Source organism: Leptodactylus fuscus, chromosome 7 (assembly GCF_031893055.1).
Source record: "Leptodactylus fuscus isolate aLepFus1 chromosome 7, aLepFus1.hap2, whole genome shotgun sequence".
Taxonomy (NCBI): domain Eukaryota; kingdom Metazoa; phylum Chordata; class Amphibia; order Anura; family Leptodactylidae; genus Leptodactylus; species Leptodactylus fuscus.
Window position 1 is genome coordinate 16,578,127 of NC_134271.1, and position 13,816 is coordinate 16,591,942.

Here is a 13,816-nt window from a genome sequence, read left to right on the forward strand (position 1 = left end):
AGGGGAGGTGGGACACGAACTACGACAATGGAGGCAGTTAAAAAAAAATTAAAAACCCATTGGCTGCCGAAAACATGTGACCTCCAATTTATGAGAATAGTCCAGCCCAATATTCGTAATTTCGCAGTGAGAGATAGGGAGAGGAAACATATCTGCTGAGGGCTAGATAGCGATTAGCTTCAGATAGGCAGGGAAGAACTAAAGAAGAAAACCAACAGCTCTTCTCAGAGCTATACACTGTAGGGACATCAGTCCAGCTTTCCCCGGACGGTGGAAAACAGGGATATACAACAGATACAACTTCATATATAACAGAGAAACAGCTTTCATTCTTGGCTGTCCGCACACAGAATAGCCGGAATCCACAGCAGTTGCTAGTTCATATAGCTGGAAAAATCCTTGAATTTTGAGGTCTCCTGAAAAATAGCAGCAATCCACAGCAGTTACAAGTTCATATATAGCTGAAAAAAAGCATTTATTTAGGGGTGTCCCTTGCACAATAGCAAGAATCAACAGCGGTTAGAAGTTCATATATAGCTGAAAAACAGCTTTTCTTTGTGGTGTATAGACCATAAAAAAGGGAATTAGTATACATCCAAAATGCGCAAGGCTAGCGCAAGGGGACGAGGACGTGGAAATGCAGATGTGGAGCAAGGTCGCGCTCAACCAACAGTGTCTACTGCGCCTACAGCTCTGCGGCAGCAAGCATTTCATTTCCCCACAGTCCCTGGCTTGATGGCCACATTAAGTAGGCTGCAGAGTACAAACCTAACTAGGCCCGAGCACCAGGAAGAGGTGTTACAATGGCTGGCGGACAATGCTTCCAGCACATTCTCCACCAGCCAGTCAGCCTCTACCTCAACTCCTCCTCCTGCCCAACAGTCTGGTCCTCCTTCCTCACAACATGCCCAATCTTCCCAGCAACCTAATCCCACCTTTCCCACCTTCCAGGAGCTGTTTTCAGGTCCATTCACTGTCCCTCTCTCTGTCCCACCACGTCCTGAATCACCAGAGGTAACAGATGAGTTGCCTGATGTACAAACACTGGAGCATCCGTTATCTCCTGTTGTTGTTGTTGTTGTTGTTGACCAGCAATCGGCCCTCAGTGACGATGATGACGACACACAGTTGCCATCAGGGCAGCCTGTTATCGTCGTCGGTGCGCAAGAGGAGATGCCGTCAGATGAATTGGACGAGAAGGAGGTGGACGACAAGGACACTGACCCGACCTGGACAGGGCAGATGTCAAGTGGGGAGAGCAGTGTAGATGTGGAGGGAAGTGCAGCACCAAAGAGGGTGACTAGAGGCAGAGGCATGTCCAGAGGCAGAGGACAGCTGCTTCACCGAAGCCAGGCCACAGCCAGCAGGGCCGAAAATGTTCCCTCTTGTAGCCAGCCTAGAAAAACTCCCCCATCGAGGCCACGGTCTTCGGTGGTGTGGAATTTTTTTAATGTCTGTGCGGCAGACAAATATACAGCGGTTTCCACACTCTGCAACTTGAAACTGAGTAGGGGCTCTGAAAAGAGCAACCTTACAACCACTGCCATGCACCGTCATTTGGAAGGCAAGCACTGGGCTCAGTGGCAGAGAGCAAACGCAGGACAATCGTCGTCCGGCGTTGCAGCCACTGCCTCTCCCACTGTTGCCAGTGCTGGCGCTGCAGTCCAGACCAGCAGACAGGAAACCTCCACATCTCCCTCCACCACTTTGGAGAGTTCTCCCTCATCCTCCCCTTTTCCTGCCTCAGCTCCTTCTCCTACCTTAGCTCCTTCTCCTGCCTTAGCTCCTTCTCCTGCACCATCATGCGCCTCCTCAAAACAACCCACCATCTCCCAGACTTTTGAGCGCAGGCAAAAATACAGCGCTGCCCACCCCCATGCACAAGACTTAAACGCGCACATCTCCAAACTCCTGGCCCAGGAGATGTTGCCGTTCCGGCTTGTTGAAACTCAGGCCTTCCGTGACCTGATGGCAAGTGCGGTACCTCGCTATGCCGTCCCTAGCCGTCACTACTTCTCCTGGTGTGTCGTCCCCGCCTTGCACCAGCACGTGTCACACAACATCTGGTGGGCCCTAAGTTCCGCGATTTGCACAAAGGTCCACTTGACCACCGATGCGTGGACAAGTGCATGCAGACAGGGATGCTACATTTCACTGACGGCACACTGGGTGAATGTAGTTGAGGCTGGGACCGGGTCACAATCTGGGGCGGTCTACCTCATTTCCCCACCCAACATTCCTGGCAGGGGCTCTGAACCACCACCCTCCTCCTCCGCCATCACATTGACCCCAGCTACCAGCTGGAAACGCTGCAGCACTTGCGTGGGGAGACATCAGCAGGCCGTGCTGAAGCTCCTCAGCTTGGGGGACAGACAGCACACTGCCTCCAAGGTGAGGGATGCCCTCCTCGATGAGACGGCAACATGGTTTTCGCCGCTGCACCTGGGCCCAGGCATGGTCATGTGTGATAACGGCTGCAACCTGGTAGCGGCTCTGGAGCTTGCCAACCTCCAATGTGTGTGATGCGAGAATTCCTCATCGCCATCAGGGATAAAATGAATAGCCATTGGATAGACCCATCATTTTCATGTCCACCGGTGTCAAGCACCCCAACATGAAGTTGCATGTGTGTGCTCACCCTCTCCAATTCCTCCTCCTCCTCATACTCCTCCTCCATCAGCGCTGCACAATTCTGATCCTACTAGGATCAATCCACCCTGATTCCCCCAAACTCTGCTGTTTAAAGGCTCAGCTCACCCAAAGGACCAACAAATCTCTGCTGTTTAAAGGCTGAACTAAGTTAAAGGGCCTAAAACTCTGCAGGTAGAGGTTGAAGTCACCTGAAGGGCCTCAATCTCTGCTGGTAGCTCAGCTTAAGGGCCTGTAACTTAATTTGGAAGGGCTCATGTTAAGGGCCATAAAAGTGAATTTTGGAAGGTCTTACCACATCTCACACACACACACACACACACACACACACACACACACACACACACACACAATGACAGTTAAGGGTGGGGACTGTTGGATTTCCCATTGTTTATTCCATCTGTGGTTGTCTTGGGCAACGTGATTTAAAGGGGTGCTTGTTACTGTTTGTTGAGCTTAAATTGGGGTTTGTGTCCATCCATTTGGGGAAGAAAGAAGGTTTCCAGGTATTTTCCCACTTTGATAGAGGTTTTTTGGAATGTGGAAAGTGTGTAGTTGTTAGGCTGTGATAGTGGGGTAATAGAGGGTCTTTGGTGTGTTAGATGCCCCCAGACATGCGCCCCCTGCTGTCCCAGTGTCATTTCAGAGGTGTTGGCATCATTTCCTGGGGTGTCATAGTGGACTTGGTGACCCTCCTGAGTCGAATGGTGGGATCCCCTTAAACGAAGCATTTTCCCCCATAGACTATAATGGGGTTCAATAATCGTTCGAATAGTTGAATATTTAGCGGCTATTCGTAACAAATATCGAATATTTTACTGTTCGTTCATCTCTAGTCTGCTCACATTTCCCGTCTCTTCCCTTTGGACTGCCATGACCATTTCTTCCAGCTGTGGTTTGTCTCTGTAAAGTTTGCAACACAGATATCTTTGACTCCTCACTTCTCCACACACCCACCATATGTATATAGATATATATAATGCCATTTCTATTCATAATGTCCCCTAATGAACGCTTTTATGAATGACCCTTGCACACAGAATTATGCACCACAGTGGCCCCTGCAACCTCTATTATGCCCCACAGTGGCCCACCCAGCCTCTGTTATGCCCCATAGTAGCTCATCCATGACCAATTATTATACTCTGGGATCTTTTCAGACTCCAGGGTATAATAATCAGAGACTCAGGGGAGGTGAAGAAACATAATAAACACTGTTACTAACTCACCTCTCCTGGATCCAGTGTTACTCCTAGTAGGCTTTGGGCCTCTATGGTAATGTCCCAGATGTCACGTGGACCAAGTAGCATTGTTTGTTATGTTTCTTCACCTCCCCTGGGGCCCCAGACCTGGAAAATGGCGTCTATGGCTGCCACCCAGCTCCTGAGCGGCCGCCATGTTTAAATACCCGATATCCGCCATAATAGTACGGCGGATATCAGGAAGGGGTTAAAGCTCTAGTTCTTCATCCATATGAATATGAACAGCGACTTATCAACCCAATCCTGGATCTTTATCAAGACAAAAAAAAGTGCAACATAGTATCATACATATTTATTTATGTATATCACTAAAATAAATATATATACAGTATATATATATATATATATATATCCACCGTTGTACTGTATGGTTATGTCATCTGGAATCCAGTGAGGTCACTATGCTCCATGACATCACGCTGCCGGTGGCTTCATGGAAATAGAATCCAGAAGCCATTTGTGTTTCTTCACCGATTTTAGTGAAGAGGCGATTTTTTCAGTGTTCCCTGTGAGCATGAAACGAATTGAAAAGCGTAAGCGCGAGGTGCGGAGTAATGGAGAGAGTGAGGAGGATCTCCCACCTCCGAAAAGGAAGCGTCCCAACACCTTCCTAAAACCCACTGAGGGTAATGAGAGGCCCCCCAAGACATCGGCTGGGCTTCCTGTGAAGACCTCAGTTATTAAAAAAACTGGAAAATGTATCCAGAAACGAAACCATGGAAAATCCCAACATGGTGATGGGAATAATCTCATCCTGAAGAGGAAAAGAGAGGACGAGGATCAGCTGCCGTCCAGTGCCCACCACCTGGCTTATGGCAAGAGACAGAAAATTCAGCCCCATGAAGATGAACCAGAACCAGGTAGGAGCCGTCAGGGGATACATAAGGGTACAAGTGATGGCAACATGAACAGCGCCACACCTGTCCTAGGGTTGTGTCTGGTATTGCAGCTCAGCTCCATGGAAGTGAGTGGGGATCAGCTGCAGTATCACATACAACCTGTGGATAAGTGTGGCGCTGTTTTTGGAAGAATCTGGTCATGTTATGTATCTAATCCTGGACAAGCTCCAGCCAGACAGGTTTAAGGAACAACCCTGACTATATATCTCTTGATATGCCACTGCTGCTGTGTGTATACTACTCCCCCCTCGCATACATATATAAGGCCACTAGAAGATGAGATATAGGATGTGATTTGTGAGGTCCAGCTTCATCCTAACAGGAAAATGTATAGAAATCAGCCATAGACTGGGGACTGATAGATCTGCCTAGAAGAACTGTCTGTGTTACTCATAGCAACCAATCACAGCACAGCTTTCATTTCTTATAGTGCTGTGGGATAACGAAAGCTGCGCTGTGATTGGTTAGTGTGGACACCACAGCTGTGTAATTCTCTCCTATATAGTTTATTAGGATTCTTACACTGATTTGTCTTCTATCTTCAAGGAGATTCTGACCCGGGCCCATCAGACCCTGGAGACAGAGAACCAGCTCCACTTAGGTTGCAAGATCTGAGCTTCTATACAGAGCTGGGATCCGGAAGTTTTGGAATGGTAAGTGCTCACTTCACAACTCACACAATTAAAAAAAAAAGGAGTATTACAAAAATATATATATAAATGTCCTTTATTAATTTTTACATTGCTCTGGCAAAAAAATAAAAGTTTTCTTCGGTATCAGATGGGTTGGAGGTCAGCCATATACGAGGTGTACGGTCATTAAAGGGGTTGGCCACTTTCAGACCAATATTGACAAACAAATGTGCAATAAAAAGATATATAATTCTCCAATATACTTTCTGTACTAGTTCCTCATAGTTTTCTAGATCTCTGCTTGCTGTCATTCATTCTGTTACTTCTAGTGGACACCACTGGCCATGGTCATGTGATTTACGGTCCATGGTCATGTGAGTTACGGTCCATGGTCATGTGATGAGTACACAGGTGTACGGCTCGTTACAGTCACAGCACAGTAATCAGATATTTGCCTGGTAATTAGTTGTGCACCTGTGTGCTCATCACATGACCATGGACCGTAACTCACATGACCATGGACCGTAAATCACATGACCATGGACCGTAACTCACATGACCATAGACCGTAAATCACATGACCATGGACCGTAACTCACATGACCACGGACCGTAAATCACATGACCATGGACCGTAAATCACATGACCATGGACCGTAAATCACATGACCATGGACCGTAACTCACATGACCACGGACCGTAAATCACATGACCATGGACCGTAACTCACATGACCATAGACCGTAAATCACATGACCATGGACCGTAACTCACATGACCACGGACCGTAAATCACATGACCACGGACCGTAAATCACATGACCATGGACCGTAAATCACATGACCATGGACCGTAACTCACATGACCATAGACCGTAAATCACATGACCATGGACCGTAAATCACATGACCATGGACCGTAACTCACATAACCACGGTCAGTGGTGTCCACTAGAAGTAACAGAAGGAATGACAGCAAGCAGAGATCTAGAAAACTGTGAGGAATTGATACAGAAAGTATATTGGGAAATTGTACAACTTTTTATTGTACATTTGTTTGTCAATATTATTCTGAAGATGGTCAACCCCAAAATGAAAGTTAGCCTCTGATTGGTTGCTTTGGCCAGGAAAGTTTTCCTTTCGGTTTAGATACATGAGGCCCTCTATATCTTCCAGGTGTTACTTGCGTCACACAACTCCAGCAAACAAAAACTTGCTGTAAAAATTGTAAAGAAAAAACCACATTTACTCAACAACTCCACGGATTCCATCTTAATCGAGCGCCAAATCCTGGAGACTGTCGAGGACAGCCACCTGTTCACTCATCTTTACGGAACCTTCCAGAATGAGGTAGGAGTCTTCTATTTTTCGACATTGTCATATTCACCAGTAGATGAGTAGAGACCTTACTTTAGATCACATCATAGACTGTAGGTAGACGCCTCCCTGTCAGCTTGTGATGCTTTTGTAGATGTGCCTATATCTAGTCTGCCACAATAGAAGATGTCGCCATCATGTCCTGTATTATAATCTCTGTCTTTTCTACAGGATTATGTATTTTTCGCCTTGGAGTACATCAGTGGAGGAGACCTCCGAACATTCTTGTATTGTAGAGCCCCCTGTGACATCTCCACTACCAGGTACCCTGCACAATACAATACAAAGAAGCTTTATTCTCACGTCCAAATAGGTATTTGGCATTGCCAAAGCAAGTAGAGTGGGGGGAGGTTGGGGTTGGGCATAGAGTTTGGATTGGTTTGGTGTACGATAGTCCTTGGGGCCTTGTCGTTCTCCTCATTTGGTGGCAGGTGGACAATGGACACGTGGTGGGTATGGGTGGGTGATTTCGGGTTTATATGTCATGTATTTGTCCTCTCATTGTCCAGTAGATGTTGGATTTTTAGCCGGTTACTTTTCTGGTATCTGATGTTGATAAATGTTTTCTTCTTTCTCTTTAGATTTATTTCAGCAGAAATAATCTGTGGCCTAAATTACCTTCACAGACGGGGAATAATACACAGGTATCTAGATAAGATAACCATCCTTGGAGATGACACTTCATGCAGTTGTCTACCACTCCTTGTACATAGCTCCAGTGAAGCCACTCATTTCCAAACTGACCCCCTTTGTCTTCACAGGGACTTAAAACCTGAAAATATCCTCATGGACAGTAACGGCCATATCAAAATTGCAGATTTTGGCCTCGCAGCAATAAACATCTTTGGTTCAAAGACAATTGTACAGTGTGCTGGGACACCAGGATATGCAGCCCCTGAGGTGAGGGATATAAATCTTGTGTCCCTTAATACATCACCTATCATATATCCAGCCTCTTCCTTCACCACGTGACTAATAATCCTTAATAATTTTTCTACAGATGCATCTTTCAAGGCGATACAATTCCACAGTGGACTACTTTTCATTCGGAGTCATCCTGTATGAGATGGCAAGTGGAAGTTTTCCATTCTACGAGGGTAACGATTCTGATAAATTCCTTAAATCTGTGTACAACCTGAGTTACCCAGAGGACATGCACAATCATATCCGGAACATCTTGAAGAATGTGAGTATATACACTCTTATAGGGAACAGCTTATAAGAAAGAAGATGTATATAGAATCATATAAATGTATTATTATTTTATCACAGCTCTTCTGCGATTCATCTGTAAAGCGATGGAAATTTACCAAAATTATTCAAAAACATCGATTTTACAAAAGAATTGATTGGCCCGCATTAGAGGCAAGAAAAATTTCTCCACCATTTGTAATAGAACCAGTAAGTATCTGGAAAAGATGGGAATCTCCAAGGAAAAACATCTAACTGTCACATATGGTATTTGTGTGTCCACTCAATGTCAGTAAGAGCACACAAAAGTTATGAGCATGCACTTATACTAATGACACTTAGGACAATCATAGCACTTATAGGTCCAATTCACATGATCCTACTGATTTATGTTTCTTCTCTCCTAGTCTATAGAAGAGGAAGATATGGAGATTATCCCATTGGACGCCCTGCTTTCAGAGAAAGACTCCCAGGACAGCCCGATATCATCTGAGGGGGAGAAACTGTTTAATGGATTTTCATACACAAGTCCGCGGTGGAGATAAATGGAGCAGGTCCGCTCATCATCTACAGGACAGCATTGAGAGTGTCTCATCCATCTACACAAAAGGTGAGTACATATAACTGAGCTGCCGAGTACTGACCCCGGCCATTCCCACACAGGACGTCCGAAAAACCTGAACTCTTTACAGAATTAATTTACATATAGACATCTCTGGGCAAAGTCCTGCTCAAGACATGGCCCAAACACCCCAGCCTTTTGACCATAAGGAGGAGGGAAGAATATGGGGACCTAAGATGTAACATGTCCGTAAGAGGATGCTAGGAGAACTAGGCTGTGGGGGAACGGAAATGACAACTGTTCCTAGGACATATCCTGCTCATTTTAGCTGCAGTTGTCACATTTACAGCAGTGACCTCCACCATTAACCATAGCTTTTTTTTATCTCTTCTGCCCAGCGCTAAGAATTGACTTGGCGTGATGGAGACAGTAAGGCCTTCCCTCACTGACCCTTCCCCTGCTGAGCACCAGGGACCTGCCTCCGCCAATACCTCTCCTTCACTCCAGAGACAAGACAACAGAACTGCAAGGAAGACAAAGAGCGGATATGAAAAAAAACAAGTCCCTGCAAGAGAAGGCAACGTATAGAAAGGAGAGAAACAACAGGACGCAGAGGGGCACAGGAGCGTTACATTGTCACATGACAGGAGTAGAAAATAAATTTTTTCTACTTATATCATATTGTGGTCGTTTTATGTTCAGCTATGGCTTAATAATTGAAATTGTAAGAGACCCTTTCCATGTTCAACATTTTGTAAGGGTCAGGAATGGATGTTGGTTTGTAACATCACAAAAAAATTACTGGAAGAGGCCGGAAGACGACCAACAATACCACTGTACCAACCAGCACCACTGTTCCAGGCCAGTGTGGCCACCAGTAATGTTAACATGCCAGGAGCATGCTGCTCACTCACCGCACAAAGTGTAGAGGTGGGTTTAGGTACTGCAGTAGTGTACATTGAGTGACGGCATGTTAACATTATCGGTAGCCGTGCTGTCTCGGCACAATTGATCTGCAGGGTTGTCAGAACTCCACAGATGTAGAATATCCATCAAAATGACAAAGGTGGATAAACCAATAAAGGAACTGTGAGATCTCCTTCAGAATTTACATTGCACAGGATCTGTTTCATTGTGACCATGCAATGTAATGAAGCCTGTAATATTATCGAGCTAGCCCTCACTCCATCCTGCTCTCACCAGCATCCTCTTGAGTACTCTCCTGAGGCCTATGATTGGATCCCTGAAGTCATGCAGCGACATCATTATGTCTGCACTCCCCACGTGACCACTGAGCCCCACTCACAGGACCCAGCAATGATCCCTGGAGTCACAGGCTGGAAGACACCCCCCCCCCCCCAAAAAAAAAAATAAATAAATAAAAAAAAATAAATTAAAAAAAGCACACTGGGGACAGTGGGAAGCCCAGGAGAGGTGAGTGTAGGTATGTGTTATTCTTACCTCCCCTGGGAAGTCTTCTATAGAATGGGGCCTAGCTGCATGTACAGGTATCACATAACACTGGGCCCTTTTCCATTAACAAGATGTGGTTTTCAGGGACCGCCTGCGGATCAAACCTACGTGAACAACACCCTCTCCTTCCATGGGCTGCACAGCTCATACGGTATGTGTCCCTGTGCTTAGGAGGCAGTGACAGGTGTGATATTAGATCTGGGGTACACTACAAGTCTCACAATACAATTAAACTATTCAGATTCACCTGTGATAGTAATACGGTTTACTGGAGAGAGATCTTTCCGGATTAGTTTAGTCTTTATTCATTCATCCCTCACTTTTTGTGTGGAGCAGGATAATGGGCTCCACTCCCCGGATAACCTCAAGGTACAATCCTCGCTCTGTGCTATTCATGAGAACAATATTTTCTTCTCCAGGCTATGAAGACTTTGCAGCAGGTGCAGGTCCTGTTACCTCCACCGCCCTGACAATGTCCAAGGGTGAATTATCTGGTGAGCTCTCTTTACAAGTAGTTGTCCAGGGCTAGGATATAGAGTGCTGTGGTCTCTTTACAACTTACCAAGCACAGCGCTACATATCGTATAGTGGTTGTGCATGGTATTGCAGCTCAGTCCCTTCATTCGAATGCTGCAGCTCGGCCATGTGACCAATGAAAATGATGGCACTGGAGCTCAGGATCATAGTCATATCCACAGGACAGGTCATCGGTATCTGATCTGTCAGTGGTTCGACTCCTAGACATCTTGCAACCTCAAAAGCTGATTGAAGTCTAGCGGGGCATGCAGCGCCCCCAACCTATACAAGTAATAGGAGCAGCACAGCAGTTTACCAATGCAGTGGACGGGCTGCCGTGCCCTGGCTATTACTATAATAGGAGCAGCACTACACTTGCAGCTTCCAGCACCTAGCAAGTGACAACCATTGCAAGTAGCCATTAGCATGCATGGTCACTCACCTCTCCACATTTCCAGGATCGCCTGAATACTTACAACATATCCTGCTTTCTCTCTACCACTGTAAGTGACAGTCTGACAAACAGCTCATCCATATACCGTGGCACTGTGGTGCTCATCAATGAGCCATACCACATGTATGGCAGCAAGAGCTGAGTTTTCAGGAGCCTTGGCTACTCCTTGATGCTATTTTCAGCCACCTCTTCTTGGATACAATAGAAGACGGGAGTAAATAAAAGTAGAGCAGTCACATTGTATAGTTGCAATCACTTATGTAGACCCTACCTAGTATTGGAAGATTACCAGAGTCAGGTTCTGTACACACCGGATGTATACATCCTCCAATATAGATGTGAACAGAGACTTAGATTATAATCACAAGCACACAAAGGAACCAGGAAACATCCAAGAAGCAAGTATGTGCAGGATTAATGATAGGTTATGTACATACTGATCCAGGCTGCAAGAAAATGTATCCGCATTGTGTTTGAGGAATGATAAGCTCACACCGGCATTAAGCCTCTTGGTCATCAACCAATTTTCAGAATGGTCGACCGATCACACATTGGTCCCTGTCCCCAGGCGCTCGCCATCCCTCTCTAGGGCCAGACTGATATCTATGCAGCCTGTACTGGTAGGTACTGCAGTTATTATAAGCTAATGCAGCACCATCTAGTGTCAGACACTGAAACTGCAGGTTCTGTTCCTGCTAGAAGTAATGTACAGTCATTTCATTCTATTGACATATCTGAAGCTATTGCCAGGATCACCCATTACTGCAAATAGTGCGGCATGCCACAGGAATCTGGCAAGAGCTATCGGTCCTGACATCATTGCCATTCATGTCGGACAGCAGAATCATGTGCAAAGTGATATCAATACCTTGCAATGGGATTTATTGTGGTATTGTAGTGCATCTATAATGTGGCTTAATGTATTCAGCATTATCTGTATACTCATGTACTGAAAAGAGAGAAATTCTAAGTAAATCCGAATCAATGTCCTCTGTAAGGCTGTTAGAAGTTCTCTGCAGCCACTTGTTAGTTATAGGCTCTGAACTTCGGAATCAGCTGTATGACCGGGGTCTCGACTCCTATATTAAAGGGATCCTATCATTGGATACCCTTTTATTCTCCCTAACACATAGGAATAGCCTTTAGAAAGGCTATTCTTCTCCTACCCTTAGATGTCTTCTCCTCGCCACCGTTCGTTAGAAATCCCGGTTTTCTTCAGTATGCAAATGAGTTCTCTCGCAGCACTGGGGGCGGTCCTTGGTGCTCAAACCGCACTAGGGGCATCCCCAATGTTGCGAGAGAAATCTCCATTGCCGCCTCCATCTTCTTCAGAAACGCCCTCTCCCTGTGTCTTCTTCCATCCTGGCTTTCAATCTAGGCCTTGAGCAAAGCCGACTGTGTATGCCCGGGCCACAAGAAAATGGCCACTTACACAGTAAGCTGGTGTAAGCAGCCATTTTCTTGTGGCCCTCTCATGTGCAGTCAGCTCTGTCAGGGGCCTACAAGATTGGAACCCAGTTTGGAAGAAGACACAGGGAGAGGGCACTCCAGAAGAAGATGGAGGCGGCGCTGGAGATTTCTCTTGCAGCATTGGGGACGCCCCCAGTGCTGTGAGAGAACTCATTTGCATACCAAAGAAAACCCAGATTTCTACAGAATGGTGGTGCGGAAAAGACATCTAAAGGTAGGAGAAGAATAGCCTTTCTTAAGGCTATTCCTACTTGTTGGTCAGAAAAAAAAAAAAAAAAATCTAATGATAGGATCCCTTTAAAGGGGCAAGCCAACCCCCTTCCCCCCACACACACTGTTGGGGGCTGACACCCGTACCCCACATAGATCAGCTGTTGTGGCAGCCTGCAGAAGCTGCTAGTAAACAGGTAGAGCATGCAACGCTAGGAACAACACTGCAATTCACTGGAACCACCACTATGTGGTGCATGGGGCTGCTACACTGCTCCTATTACTTGAATGAGACGTACTGCCCATCCAGTAGCTGCTGAAGCCGCTGCACAGCCTGAAGCTGCTCTTCTCCTATTCAAGTGAATGAGATCAGGGCTGCAGTTCCGGGCACCATTTTTGTTCTCTTGGGAGAAGGAACTAAACATCATGTTATCGGAGGAAGACCCAGCGTTTATTTTGCGCAATTCACTGGCTTTACAGGCACAAACTGTCAGGCTTCGATTTATGCTGGAGATGCCACAAAAAAATCAGGGACCCTCTCTCATATATGGTGGTCCTGTGATATCGTTAAAAAATTCTGGGCTGAAATAGCCAAACACGTAGAGCTAGACACAGGTCATTGTACTCCCCTTACTCCAGATTCGATCCTTCTTTCTAGACCTCAGACAAATTACTGACCTCCCAAACTGACTCTCTCTACTCACTTGATAGAAGCAGCAAAGACACCGACACCTCTCTTTTGGCTGCAGTCGATACCCCCACCAATTCATGTTTAGAAAAAGAAGGTCCATCAAATTGCCAGGTTTAAGGAGTTAGACTATAATGGGGTCCATGTGGTTTCCACAGTAAACATGTGGAGAGAAAAGTTCTGCTTACAGTACTTTTCTCTCCACATGATTTGTGCAAACACTGAGCGGAAACCACATGGACCCCATTATAATCTATGGGGTCCATGTGGTTTCATAGCTAACCACTTTTTAATTCATATAGGTTTCTGTTCGGGGGGGTCCCCAAGCAGTCTACCCTAACGGAATACAGTACAGTAACATTTTGTGAATTACAGGAGACGTCTGCTCTAGAGACAAGCGAACACTGTTCGATTGAATAGGTATTCGATTGA